General features: G+C 44.3%; 9 non-coding genes across 9 annotated transcripts; all 9 read right to left on the bottom strand.

The window, feature by feature from the left end:
* Positions 1-402: 402 nt before the first annotated feature.
* On the bottom strand, positions 403-566 carry LOC128616312 (U1 spliceosomal RNA). The gene has a single exon (XR_008387408.1). It is a non-coding gene; the product is annotated as a U1 spliceosomal RNA (small nuclear RNA).
* Positions 567-1,249: 683 nt separating this feature from the next.
* LOC128616281 (U1 spliceosomal RNA) lies at positions 1,250-1,413 on the bottom strand. Its single transcript, XR_008387402.1, has one exon. It is a non-coding gene; the product is annotated as a U1 spliceosomal RNA (small nuclear RNA).
* Positions 1,414-2,096: 683 nt separating this feature from the next.
* LOC128616256 (U1 spliceosomal RNA) lies at positions 2,097-2,260 on the bottom strand. Its single transcript, XR_008387398.1, has one exon. It is a non-coding gene; the product is annotated as a U1 spliceosomal RNA (small nuclear RNA).
* A 999-nt stretch (positions 2,261-3,259) lies between these two features.
* On the bottom strand, positions 3,260-3,423 carry LOC128616155 (U1 spliceosomal RNA). The gene has a single exon (XR_008387367.1). It is a non-coding gene; the product is annotated as a U1 spliceosomal RNA (small nuclear RNA).
* A 684-nt stretch (positions 3,424-4,107) lies between these two features.
* LOC128616085 (U1 spliceosomal RNA) lies at positions 4,108-4,271 on the bottom strand. The gene has a single exon (XR_008387351.1). It is a non-coding gene; the product is annotated as a U1 spliceosomal RNA (small nuclear RNA).
* Positions 4,272-4,954: 683 nt separating this feature from the next.
* Positions 4,955-5,118, bottom strand: LOC128616316 (U1 spliceosomal RNA). Its single transcript, XR_008387409.1, has one exon. It is a non-coding gene; the product is annotated as a U1 spliceosomal RNA (small nuclear RNA).
* Positions 5,119-5,801: 683 nt separating this feature from the next.
* On the bottom strand, positions 5,802-5,965 carry LOC128616060 (U1 spliceosomal RNA). The gene has a single exon (XR_008387344.1). It is a non-coding gene; the product is annotated as a U1 spliceosomal RNA (small nuclear RNA).
* A 683-nt stretch (positions 5,966-6,648) lies between these two features.
* On the bottom strand, positions 6,649-6,812 carry LOC128616139 (U1 spliceosomal RNA). The gene has a single exon (XR_008387363.1). It is a non-coding gene; the product is annotated as a U1 spliceosomal RNA (small nuclear RNA).
* A 678-nt stretch (positions 6,813-7,490) lies between these two features.
* Positions 7,491-7,654, bottom strand: LOC128616183 (U1 spliceosomal RNA). Its single transcript, XR_008387376.1, has one exon. It is a non-coding gene; the product is annotated as a U1 spliceosomal RNA (small nuclear RNA).
* Between the last annotated feature and the right edge of the window lie 6,358 nt (positions 7,655-14,012).

Consider the following 14,012-nt stretch of genomic DNA (forward strand, 5'->3'; position numbering starts at 1 on the left):
CCCGTGTAATCCCTGCTCTATTTGACAAAAAGAGGTACTTAAACAAACAAAATAATGTCGCCAAGATATTTTAAAACAACATGCAAAGAAAAAAAACGGAACAGACGTACATTGTAGTCCAGCTCTACGTAGCCAAGTCACCAAGATATTTTAAAACAACATGCAAAGAATAAAACGGAACAGACGTACATTGTAGTTCAGCTCTACATAGCCAAGTCGCCAGGATATTTTAAAACAACATGCAAAGAATAAAACCGAACTGACGTACATTTCAGTTCAGCTCTACTTAGCGAGAAAGATCAAACATTAGAGGTTTTAATGCAGGCCACCAACCAAAGAAAGAGACACTGAAAAATCTCCTACAAACATTGCTCCAACTGTTTTTCCACCAGAATTACTTGTCAGGGGAAAGCGCGAACGCAGTCCCCCACTATCAGAAATTGTGCAGTCGAGATTCCCACATTTGGGGAATTCGCAAAGATCAGCACAGCCTGAGTGCAATGGCTGAGCCTCGCCTTGGGCGAACCACCTTCTTGATCATGGTATTGCCCCTGCCAGGTAAGTATGAGTCTTTCTTCCTGTCTGGGAAGTACCCTGCAAGGGTGTAGACAGCCGGAGAAGGGTGCAGAAAGTCTTGGGACGGGGCCTTGCATAACCTCTGGCCCCTCCCCTTTTAAGTCAGCACAAGATACGAGAAGGTCCTGGCTGCAGCTTGCAGAACAGGGGACGGGGCCACACTTTTTGCTGTGGCTACATGTGTCGCTCAGCCCACAACAGGCCTCATGGATTAGTGGTGCTGCAATCATGTTGAGGCCTAGCCCTAATCCTAGCTATTAGGTACTGACGGACCGGTGTAATCCCTGCTCTACTTGACAAAAAGAGGTACTTAAACAAACAAAATAATGTCGCCAAGATATTTTAAAACAACATGCAAAGAATAAAACGGAACAGACGTACATTGGAGTTCAGCTCTACGTAGCCAAGTCGCCAAGATATTTTAAAACAACATGCAAAGAATAAAACGGAACAGACGTACATTGTAGTTCAGCTCTACATAGCCAAGTCGCCAGGATATTTTAAAACAACATGCAAAGAATAAAACCGAACTGACGTACATTTCAGTTCAGCTCTACTTAGCGAGAAAGATCAAACATTAGAGGTTTTAATGCAGGCCACCAACCAAACAAAGAGACACTGAAAAATCTCTTACAAACATTGCTCCAACTGTTTTTCCACCAGAGTTACTTGTCAGGGGAAAGCGCGAACGCAGTCCCCCACTACCAGAAATTGTGCAGTCGAGATTCCCACGTTTGGGGAATTCGCAAAGGTCAGCACAGCCTAAGTGCAATGGCTGAGCCTCGCCTTGGGCGAACCACCTTCTTGATCATGGTATTGCCCCTGCCAGGTAAGTATGAGCCTTTCTTCCTGTCTGGGAAGTACCCTGCAAGGGTGTAGACAGCCGGAGAAGGGTGCAGAAAGTCTTGGGACGGGGCCTTGCATAACCTCTGGCCCCTCCCCTTTTAAGTCAGCACAAGATACGAGAAGGTCCTGGCTGCAGCTTGCAGAGCAGGGGACGGGGCCACACTTTTTGCTGTGGCTACATGTGTCGCTCAGCCCACAACAGGCCTCATGGATTAGTGGTGCTGCAATCATGTTGAGGCCTAGCCCTAATCCTAGCTCTTAGGTACTGACGGACCCGTGTAATCCCTGCTCTATTTGACAAAAAGAGGTACTTAAACAAACAAAATAATGTCGCCAAGATATTTTAAAACAACATGCAAAGAATAAAACGGAACAGACGTACATTGGAGTTCAGCTCTACGTAGCCAAGTCGCCAAGATATTTTAAAACAACATGCAAAGAATAAAACGGAACAGACGTACATTGTAGTTCAGCTCTACATAGCCAAGTCGCCAGGATATTTTAAAACAACATGCAAAGAATAAAACCGAACTGACGTACATTGTAGTTCAGCTCTACTTAGCGAGAAAGATCAAACATTAGAGGTTTTAATGCAGGCTACCAACCAAACAAAGAGACACTGAAAAATCTCTTACAAACATTGCTCCAACTGTTTTTCCACCAGAGTCACTTGTCAGGGGAAAGCGCGAACGCAGTCCCCCACTACCAGAAATTGTGCAGTCGAGATTCCCACATTTGGGGAATTCGCAAAGGTCAGCACAGCCTAAGTGCAATGGCTGAGCCTCGCCTTGGGCGAACCACCTTCTTGATCATGGTATTGCCCCTGCCAGGTAAGTATAAGCCTTTCTTCCTGTCTGGGAAGTACCCTGCAAGGGTGTAGGCAGCCGGAGAAGGGTGCAGAAAGTATTAGGACGGGGCCTTGCATAACCTCTGGCCACTCCCCTTTTAAGTCAGCACAAGATACGAGAAGGTCCTGGCTGCAGCTTGCAGAACAGGGGACGGGGCCACACTTTTTGCTGTGGCTACATGTGTCGCTCAGCCCACAACAGGCCTCATGGATTAGTGGTGCTGCAATCATGTTGAGGCCTAGCCCTAATCCTAGCTATTAGGTACTGACGGACCCGTGTAATCCCTGCTCTACTTGACAAAAAGAGGTACTTAAACAAACAAAATAATGTCGCCAAGATATTTTAAAACAACATGCAAAGAATAAAACGGAACAGACGTACATTGTAGTTCAGCTCTACGTAGCCAAGTCGCCAAGATATTTTAAAACAACATGCAAAGAATAAAACGGAACAGACGTACATTGGAGTTCAGCTCTACGTAGCCAAGTCGCCAAGATATTTTAAAACAACATGCAAAGAATAAAACGGAACAGACATACATTGTAGTTCAGCTCTACATAGCCAAGTCGCCAGGATATTTTAAAACAACATGCAAAGAATAAAACGAAAATGACGTACATTGTAGTTCAGCTCTACGTAGCCAAGTCGCCAAGATATTTTAAAACAACATGCAAAGAATAAAACGGAACTGACGTATATTGTAGTTCAGCTCTACGTAGCCAAGTCGCCAAGATATTTTAAAAAAACATGCAAAGAATAAAACGGAACAGACGTACATTGGAGTTCAGCTCTACGTAGCCAAGTCGCCAAGATATTTTAAAACAACATGCAAAGAATAAAACGGAACAGACATACATTGTAGTTCAGCTCTACATAGCCAGAAAGATCAAACATTAGAGGTTTTAATGCAGGCCACCAACCAAACACAGAGACACTGAAAAATCTCTTACAAACATTGCTCCAACTGTTTTTCCACCAGAGTTACTTGTCAGGGGAAAGCGCGAACGCAGTCCCCCACTATCAGAAATTGTGCAGTCGAGATTCCCACATTTGGGGAATTCGCAAAGATCAACACAGCCTGAGTGCAATGGCTGAGCCTCGCCTTGGGAGAACCACCATCTTGATCATGGTATTGCCCCTGCCAGGTAAGTATGAGCCTTTCTTCCTGTCTGGGAAGTACCCTGCAAGGGTGTAGACAGCCGGAGAAGGGTGCAGAAAGTCTTGGGACGGGGCCTTGCATAACCTCTGGCCCCTCCCCTTTTAAGTCAGCACAAGATACGAGAAGGTCCTGGCTGCAGCTTGCAGAGCAGGGGACGGGGCCACACTTTTTGCTGTGGCTACATGTGTCGCTCAGCCCACAACAGGCCTCATGGATTAGTGGTGCTGCAATCATGTTGAGGCCTAGCCCTAATCCTAGCTCTTAGGTACTGACGGACCCGTGTAATCCCTGCTCTATTTGACAAAAAGAGGTACTTAAACAAACAAAATAATGTCGCCAAGATATTTTAAAACAACATGCAAAGAAAAAAAACGGAACAGACGTACATTGTAGTCCAGCTCTACGTAGCCAAGTCACCAAGATATTTTAAAACAACATGCAAAGAATAAAACGGAACAGACGTACATTGTAGTTCAGCTCTACATAGCCAAGTCGCCAGGATATTTTAAAACAACATGCATAGAATAAAACCGAACTGACGTACATTGTAGTTCAGCTCTACTTAGCGAGAAAGATCAAACATTAGAGATTTTAATGCAGGCCACCAACCAAATACAGAGACACTGAAAAATCTCTTACAAACATTGCTCCAACTGTTTTTCCACCAGAGTTACTTGTCAGGGGAAAGCGCGAACGCAGTCCCCCACTATCAGAAATTGTGCAGTCGAGATTACCCCATTTGGGGAATTCGCAAAGGTCAACACAGCCTGAGTGCAATGGCTGAGCCTCGCCTTGGGCGAACCACCATCTTGATCATGGTATTGCCCCTGCCAGGTAAGTATGAGCCTTTCTTCCTGTCTGGGAAGTACCCTGCAAGGGTGTAGACAGCCGGAGAAGGGTGCAGAAAGTCTTGGGACGGGGCCTTGCATAACCTCTGGCCCCTCCCCTTTTAAGTCAGCACAAGATACGAGAAGGTCCTGGCTGCAGCTTGCAGAACAGGGGACGGGGCCACACTTTTTGCTGTGGCTACATGTGTCGCTCAGCCCACAACAGGCCTCATGGATTAGTGGTGCTGCAATCATGTTGAGGCCTAGCCCTAATCCTAGCTATTAGGTACTGACGGACCGGTGTAATCCCTGCTCTACTTGACAAAAAGAGGTACTTAAACAAACAAAATAATGTCGCCAAGATATTTTAAAACAACATGCAAAGAATAAAACGGAACAGACGTACATTGGAGTTCAGCTCTACGTAGCCAAGTCGCCAAGATATTTTAAAACAACATGCAAAGAATAAAACGGAACAGACGTACATTGTAGTTCAGCTCTACATAGCCAAGTCACCAGGATATTTTAAAACAACATGCAAAGAATAAAACCGAACTGACGTACATTTCAGTTCAGCTCTACTTAGCGAGAAAGATCAAACATTAGAGGTTTTAATGCAGGCCACCAACCAAAGAAAGAGACACTGAAAAATCTCCTACAAACATTGCTCCAACTGTTTTTCCACCAGAATTACTTGTCAGGGGAAAGCGCGAACGCAGTCCCCCACTATCAGAAATTGTGCAGTCGAGATTCCCACATTTGGGGAATTCGCAAAGATCAGCACAGCCTGAGTGCAATGGCTGAGCCTCGCCTTGGGCGAACCACCTTCTTGATCATGGTATTGCCCCTGCCAGGTAAGTATGAGTCTTTCTTCCTGTCTGGGAAGTACCCTGCAAGGGTGTAGACAGCCGGAGAAGGGTGCAGAAAGTCTTGGGACGGGGCCTTGCATAACCTCTGGCCCCTCCCCTTTTAAGTCAGCACAAGATACGAGAAGGTCCTGGCTGCAGCTTGCAGAACAGGGGACGGGGCCACACTTTTTGCTGTGGCTACATGTGTCGCTCAGCCCACAACAGGCCTCATGGATTAGTGGTGCTGCAATCATGTTGAGGCCTAGCCCTAATCCTAGCTATTAGGTACTGACGGACCGGTGTAATCCCTGCTCTACTTGACAAAAAGAGGTACTTAAACAAACAAAATAATGTCGCCAAGATATTTTAAAACAACATGCAAAGAATAAAACGGAACAGACGTACATTGGAGTTCAGCTCTACGTAGCCAAGTCGCCAAGATATTTTAAAACAACATGCAAAGAATAAAACGGAACAGACGTACATTGTAGTTCAGCTCTACATAGCCAAGTCGCCAGGATATTTTAAAACAACATGCAAAGAATAAAACCGAACTGACGTACATTTCAGTTCAGCTCTACTTAGCGAGAAAGATCAAACATTAGAGGTTTTAATGCAGGCCACCAACCAAACAAAGAGACACTGAAAAATCTCTTACAAACATTGCTCCAACTGTTTTTCCACCAGAGTTACTTGTCAGGAGAAAGCGCGAACGCAGTCCCACACTACCAGAAATTGTGCAGTCGAGATTCCCACGTTTGGGGAATTCGCAAAGGTCAGCACAGCCTAAGTGCAATGGCTGAGCCTCGCCTTGGGCGAACCACCTTCTTGATCATGGTATTGCCCCTGCCAGGTAAGTATGAGCCTTTCTTCCTGTCTGGGAAGTACCCTGCAAGGGTGTAGACAGCCGGAGAAGGGTGCAGAAAGTCTTGGGACGGGGCCTTGCATAACCTCTGGCCCCTCCCCTTTTAAGTCAGCACAAGATACGAGAAGGTCCTGGCTGCAGCTTGCAGAGCAGGGGACTGGGCCACACTTTTTGCTGTGGCTACATGTGTCGCTCAGCCCACAACAGGCCTCATGGATTAGTGGTGCTGCAATCATGTTGAGGCCTAGCCCTAATCCTAGCTCTTAGGTACTGACGGACCCGTGTAATCCCTGCTCTACTTGACAAAAAGAGGTACTTAAACAAACAAAATAATGTCGCCAAGATATTTTAAAACAACATGCAAAGAATAAAACGGAACAGACGTACATTGGAGTTCAGCTCTACGTAGCCAAGTCGCCAAGATATTTTAAAACAACATGCAAAGAATAAAACGGAACAGACATACATTGTAGTTCAGCTCTACATAGCCAAGTCGCCAGGATATTTTAAAACAACATGCAAAGAATAAAACCGAACTGACGTACATTGTAGTTCAGCTCTACTTAGCGAGAAAGATCAAACATTAGAGGTTTTAATGCAGGCTACCAACCAAACAAAGAGACACTGAAAAATCTCTTACAAACATTGCTCCAACTGTTTTTCCACCAGAGTTACTTGTCAGGAGAAAGCGCGAACGCAGTCCCACACTACCAGAAATTGTGCAGTCGAGATTCCCACATTTGGGGAATTCGCAAAGGTCAGCACAGCCTGAGTGCAATGGCTGAGCCTCGCCTTGGGCGAACCACCATCTTGATCATGGTATTGCCCCTGCCAGGTAAGTATGAGCCTTTCTTCCTGTCTGGGAAGTACCCTGCAAGGGTGTAGACAGCCGGAGAAGGGTGCAGAAAGTCTTGGGACGGGGCCTTGCATAACCTCTGGCCACTCCCCTTTTAAGTCAGCACAAGATACGAGAAGGTCCTGGCTGCAGCTTGCAGAACAGGGGACGGGGCCACACTTTTTGCTGTGGCTACATGTGTCGCTCAGCCCACAACAGGCCTCATGGATTAGTGGTGCTGCAATCATGTTGAGGCCTAGCCCTAATCCTAGCTATTAGGTACTGACAGACCCGTGTAATCCCTGCTCTACTTGACAAAAAGAGGTACTTAAACAAAATAATGTCACCAAGATATTTTAAAACAACATGCAAAGAATAAAACGGAACAGACGTACATTGTAGTTCAGCTCTACGTAGCCACGTCGCCAAGATATTTTAAAACAACATGCAAAGAATAAAACGGAACAGACGTACGTTGTAGTTCAGCTCTACGTAGCCAAGTCGCCAGGATATTTTAAAACAACATGCAAAGAATAAAACGGAACTGACGTACATTGTAGTTCAGCTCTACTTAGCGAGAAAGATCAAACATTAGAGGTTTTAATGCAGGCCACCAACCAAACAAAGAGACACTGAAAACCTCTTACAAATATTTCTCCAACTGTTTTTCCACCAGAATTATTTGTCAGGGGAAAGCGCGAACGCAGTCCCCCACTATCAGAAATTGTGCAGTCGAGACTCCCACATTTGGGGAATTCGCAAAGGTCAGCAGAGCCTGAGTGCAATGGCTGAGCCTCGCCTTGGGCGGTCCACCTTCTTGATCATGATATTGCCCCTGCCAGGTAAGTATGAGCCTTTCATCCTGTCTGGGAAGCACCCTGCAAGGGTGTAGGCAGCCGGAGAAGAGTGCAGAAAGTATTAGGACGGGGCCTTGCATAACCTCTGGCCCCTCCCCTTTTAAGTCAGCACAAGATACGAGAAGGTCCTGGCTGCAGCTTGCAGAACAGGGGACGGGGCCACACTTTTTGCTGTGGCTACATGTGTCGCTCAGCCCACAACAGGCCTCATGGATTAGTGGTGCTGCAATCATGTTGAGGCCTAGCCCTAATCCTAGCTCTTAGGTACTGACGGACCAGTGTAGTCTCTGCTCTACTTGACAAAAAGAGGTACTTAAACAAACAAAATAATGTCGCCAAGATATTTTAAAACAACATGCAAAGAATAAAACGGAACAGATGTACATTGTAGTTCAGCTCTACGTAGCCAAGTCGCCAAGATATTTAAAAACAACATGGGACAGCGGTACATACGTGCTGCCAGCTCACCCCCTTTCTCCTGATTGCACAATTCCCAACAGGTGTTTTAAACTTGACTAATCAATGATATGCACATTGTTCCCAAAGTCACATGAAATTTATAATTTAAACAGACATGACACAAATTACATGGCTCCTGCACCTACAAATCCAAATATAGACCTGCACCCACTTACCTCAAATCACTTATCACACCATATACTGCACCACACTCCTGCTGATCCTCTAGGAGGGGTGTCACTAGGGTTTCGCTCTCCTCTTTTTCTTTCCTCTTTTGGTATTCCTATTTTGTTTGCGCCATCTCTTGCCATCTACCGGATGCATGTAATGACTCACAATTGTGAAGGTCCGGGTTTTGGCATAATCCACAAACATTCTAAAGGGACACTCACATGCACTTGGCACAGGCTGAGGGCATTCATTATAGTACAAGGAAAGCATGCATGAAGACTCCTTTCTGTTCTGGTGTCTATGTGGTGGGGTGAACTTCCTCTAGATGTCTGAACAGCTGAGTCACTGGCAGTCTTCAAACCATGTTTAAAAACCTACCTCTTCCTGAAGTACTAAAATTCACACTGTTCTTTAAAAAAAAAATGTTTTGTCTGTGTTTTTCTTATTATATTAACACCCACAGAATTTTAAGAGTGATGCTATTCTTAGCCTACAACAGAACAGGCAACATAAGACAAATGCAAAACAATATGTGCGCTGCAACACCTGACTTATATAAACTGATCATTAACCCCAAACATGAATCAGGTGCAGAGAGTCACGTGGGCAGTGGTAGCTAAGTGGTTAAAGGCTCTGGGTTACTGATCAGAAGGTCAAGAGTTCAAGCCCCAGCACTGCCAAGCTACCACTGTTGGGCCCTTGTGCAAGGCCCTTAATCCTCAGTTGTATAAATAAGATAAATGTAAGTCGGTCTGGCTAAGGGCATCTGCTAAATTCTATAAAAATGTTACAAAAAAAGAAAGAAAATTAAATAAATAATAAAAAAAGTGACATGATCAGGTGAGGTCCAGGAGATTATGGGAATTGTAGTCTTCAGTCCTTCTGGCAAAAGCACTTATATAGTACTTTTTTAACTGAGCATGAGTGTGTTGACCCCTATAAGTATGTTTTTTCAGAATAAGAGTCCACAGGCGAAAGTACCTTTAAAAGTACTTACAAAATAAATAAAAATATAATTTCTATTTTCAAAGGCAGGACACCCATAATTACAATACACACCCACCCATGGAATGGTAAATGGGTTGCACTTATATAGTGCTTTTTTAAGCACTTGGCGACTCTACAAAGCACTTTACACTGGTTCTCATTCACCCATTAACATACACACTCACACACCAGAGGTAGCAGAGCTGCCATGCAAGGTGCTAGCTTGCCATCGGGAGCAACTTGGGGTTCAATGTCTTGCCCAAGGATACTTCGGCATGTGGAGTCATGTGGGCTGGGAATCGAACTGCCAACCCTACGATTAGTGGACAACCTGCTCTACCACCACAGCCGCCCACACTTCTCCGGTATTTACATTACACTTTAGCTCATGAGTTTCTCTCACTCTTGAGAACACTGTGACCTTTTTCTCCTCTCCCCAACAACCCGTATCACAGGAATATGTTTATTTCTCTTAGTTTCTCTTGCAAAAACATTCTAACGCTCTCGTATCTTCATACGATATGTACACACGGCCTGCCGTTTTTACCTTGACCAACAAGCACACTGTTGCTGAGGCACATGACTGCCTGATGATTTGTGTCTAACCAATAAGATTTAAAACTATTGTCTGATACAGTGGGGGAAACACGTATTGGATGCTTCAACATTTTTTTCAGTAAATATATTTCCAATGAGGTTATTCACATGAAATGTTCACCAGACACCACTACTAACTCAAGAAATCCAGAAATATAAAGAATTCACAACATTAAAGTCCATAAATAAAGTTAATAAAGTGGAATGACAGAGGAAAAAATTACTGAACACGCTAACTGAAATGTATTTAATACGTAGTGGAGAAGCCTTTGTTTGTAATGACAGCTTCAAGTCACTTCCTGTATGAAGAAATTAAAATATATCACAATGAGTGAGTGTCTGAAATTACAACTTGTTGTGGGACTTGACCATGTGCACACAGTTGATTTAGTGATTGCTGCTTCTGTAGGTCCAGCAGCTAGCTCCACCCCAATCACGCACCCAGATGCTGAACGTGTCACTGAGTCATGAACCCTGGAGTCATTAGGGGGCATCATTTCAGATCTGGCTCAGAAAATAGGGGAGAATATTTCAGCCACCCTTAACCTTTCACACCAGCCCAGCCCAGTGCAGCCTAGTCCACCTTGCCAGTCTCAGCACTCCAGTGAGTGCATTGATGCATCAGGCCTAAAAGTGACAGTGCAGCAAGATCCATCACCTCCACCAGTCTTCAGGGGCTATAAGAGTGATTCATTTACTGTGCATGAGTGGGAAGATATGATGTGCACTTATTTAAACAGAATGAAATGCAGAACGCAAACTGATGTCTCTGATCTCATCATGAGCAGATTGGCTGGCAAAGCGAGGGATGTGGTTAAGGTGTCTGCGAAGCCACCCTGAACTCAGTGCCAGTGAGCTTCCAAGTGCAGTTTTGCCATACTGAAATGCAACTTCAGTGAGTTGGCTTACTCAAACATGCCTATGGCTGACTTCTATAATAGGCGAGACCAATAGCATTTGCTAGTAAGGCTTTGAGCTGCAGCCAATCTAAATATCCTGTGCACAGATTGGAATTCTTGGCTCTTAAGTGGGCAGTGTGTGACAAGTTCAGTCACTGGCTTAAAGGCCATGAGTTTACCGTGTGGACGGATAATAATCCGCTAACATATATTATGACCATGCCAAAATTGGATGCATGCGAGCAGCGTTGGGTCTCGAAACTTGCTCCATATTCTTTTAAGATCAAATTGAGTTTTGAGAAAACTCAACGTGGTGGCGGACGCATTCAGTAGGGTTCCGTTTGTCAGGCCAGTGAGTCAGCGGCTTTTGTCAGAGCCTTATTCTGAACTGTTGAGACAAGTACACAGTGTAGAAGATGGAAATGTGCAAGAGGTGTTCCGACTTACCTGCCAACCACAAAAATTAGGATCAGGTACACTTGATGTTGGGCTAGATACATCAGTGTCTGCTGACGACGTGTCTTCCATTCTGTCCTCCTGTGATGAATGGGAAACAGGAACTGAATGTAGAGCAACATCATTTGTTGAACATCTGACCTCTTTAATCAGTGGTGATGAAGAAGTGTTTCATTCCCTTTCACTGACAGACTTGCAAGAACATCAGCACAAAGACTCTGTCATTGCTAGAGTGTCTTATTATGTTGGCAGGAAGCGCAGACCATCAAGACGTGAACGTGCCAATGAAAACCAATGCGTGTTGTGGATTCTGAAGCAGTGGGACAAACTTTCAGTGCTTAATGGAATCCTGTACAGAGCCATTAAAGACCCAATCACCAAGCACAAGAAGTTCCAACTTGTTTTACCTAAATTCTTAAAATCTCAGGCACTTTCGGGTGTTCACGACCTGGCCGGTCATCAAGGGCAGCCGCGCACTTTGTCTTTAGCCCGTCAGAGGTTTTTCTGGCTCGATATAGAGTGTGATGTGCAGGATTACGTGAGGAAATGTCCCAGATGTGTCCTCAGCAAAACTCTGGAACTTGCAGCGAGAGCCACTTTGGAGAGTAAAACCACAGCCCCGTTGGAGCTTGTATGTATCGACTTCTGGTCTGCTGAGGATTGGACCAACAAATCTTTGGATGTTTTGGTGATCACAGGTCACTTCACAAAGCTAGCATATGCATTTCCATGTCAGGACCAGACGGCTAAAAGAGTGGCTAAGAAACTGTGGGATGTTTTTTTCTGTGTCTATGGATTTCCCCAACGCATCCATTCTGACCGGGGGCTACCTTTGAGAGCGAGCTGATTGCTGAGCTTCTTGAACTGGCTGGCATCGACAAGTCTAGAACCACTCCTTACCACCCAATGGGGAATGGTATTACTGAACGTTTCGATAGGACATTAGGTAACATGTTGAGGTCCCTTCCACGTAGGTCTAAGCAGAAGTGGCCACAGTTGGTACAGACCATGACTTTTGTGTACAACTATACTGCACACGAAACAACATGTTTTGCCCCTTTTTACCTAATGTTCGGTAGAGTGCCAAGGTTGCCAGTTGACCTCATGTTCCAAAGTGTTTTGCGGGATAAGTCTGTTTGTGACTATAACGAGTATGTGAAATCGTTAGTCGGCAACCTCCAGTCTGCCATGACGCAAAATAATTCTGTTGTGGAACAAAGACACCAGTCCAGCCAGTACAACAAAAGAGTTAAAGGCCTACCTCTAGCCGTTGGTGACCAAGTGCTTGTGGCTAACAAGGGTTGTAGAGGGAAACGAAAGATTGCTGACAAATGGGAGCCAGTCATGTACACTGTTTCTGCCTCAAAGCCTTTCATCCACGTCTACAAGATCCGTGACAGGGCTGGTAATGAGAGAATAGTGCATCGGAATCATCTTCTGCAAGTGAACTTCCTCCCTTTGCCTGAAACAGAAATGGTTAGTTTTGATCATGATGATGCTGAAACACTTACCCGCAGTGTACCTTCACAGATGTCTGATGCAGCACGCGGTGTTGATCTAACTGGGCAGACATGCAGTGGTGAGTCCTCCAATGTTGCAGAGATTGAGTCTGCAGAACACGCAGATTATGGGCAGAAGGAGGCTGAGGTACTCTCACATGCAGGCTCTATGTCGAACATCTCCAATGTGGCTACTTGCGATGATGGGTGTATTCAATAAGTCTGAATTTGAGTGCTTGGTCTAAGTGTTCGAGGTGTAATGGGCACCTTAATAATGTCTATAGAATGTATTGAAATTTGGCCAATTTCAAACCATTTTTATCCTTTCATTGGGTAGATTTCAATGCTGACTGTCTCCACGGATTGTTTTGTGAGTGGACCTTATACGTATGACCTGTGTACAAATTTTTCTGGTGTTCTCGGAATTTTGTGTAATTCTTGGGGGGAGGAATGTAGTGGGTATGGAAAGTATTCCATAAATTTACTATATAGAATTACACAAAAGGAAATGTATACATGAAGTGACTGTCTGGATGTGTGCATCCTCCCCTTTAATTTTCTGACTGCAGTGGGTAAATGTGAACTTCCTGTCTTTGCACCTCCTCTTCCCTTTCCGCAATGTGTTTTCATGGGAGAGGTAGGAATTTATTTAACTCTGATAAATCTAATTTCATTTTTGCCGTAAAAATTACTTTTAAACTAACATTCTTTTTCTAAATCATATTTACTGCATTATTTCCCATGTATGATTTATTATTTTCATGTTTTTACTTTAATTAAGGTTATGATTAGTTTTATGCATCATCCGTGAACTTGAGGCACATGTTGATTGCAGTGGACTTCTAATTTATTTTACAGGAATGTTGAGGGTGACAACACACATTGTTTGAGACTGTGTTATCTCTTTGTCAGGTACGTTTTTTTTTTAGTCATTTATGTTCAATCTTTATTTTATTTGACCTCCTCTCTTCCCCTTGCTGCAATGTGTTTTCATGGGAGAGGAATGTTGAGGGCGAAAGCACACTGTATGTGACTGTTATCTCTTTGTCAGTAAACGAAGAGTCAACCCAGTTGACGTCCATCTATTTATTTGGTTGAAAGAAAACACACAACACAGACAACAACCAGTTACATATGCTTTGGATCATTGTCCTGCTGGAAGGTCCACCCACATCTCATCTTCATAATACTGGTGGATGGCAGCAGATTCTTCTCAAGAATCTTCCAGTGAAGGGCTTCATTCATCTTTTCTTTAATTTATGAAGTCTGCCATTACCATGTGA

Source organism: Ictalurus furcatus, chromosome 1, assembly GCF_023375685.1.
Source record: "Ictalurus furcatus strain D&B chromosome 1, Billie_1.0, whole genome shotgun sequence".
NCBI classification, from domain to species: Eukaryota; Metazoa; Chordata; class Actinopteri; order Siluriformes; family Ictaluridae; genus Ictalurus; species Ictalurus furcatus.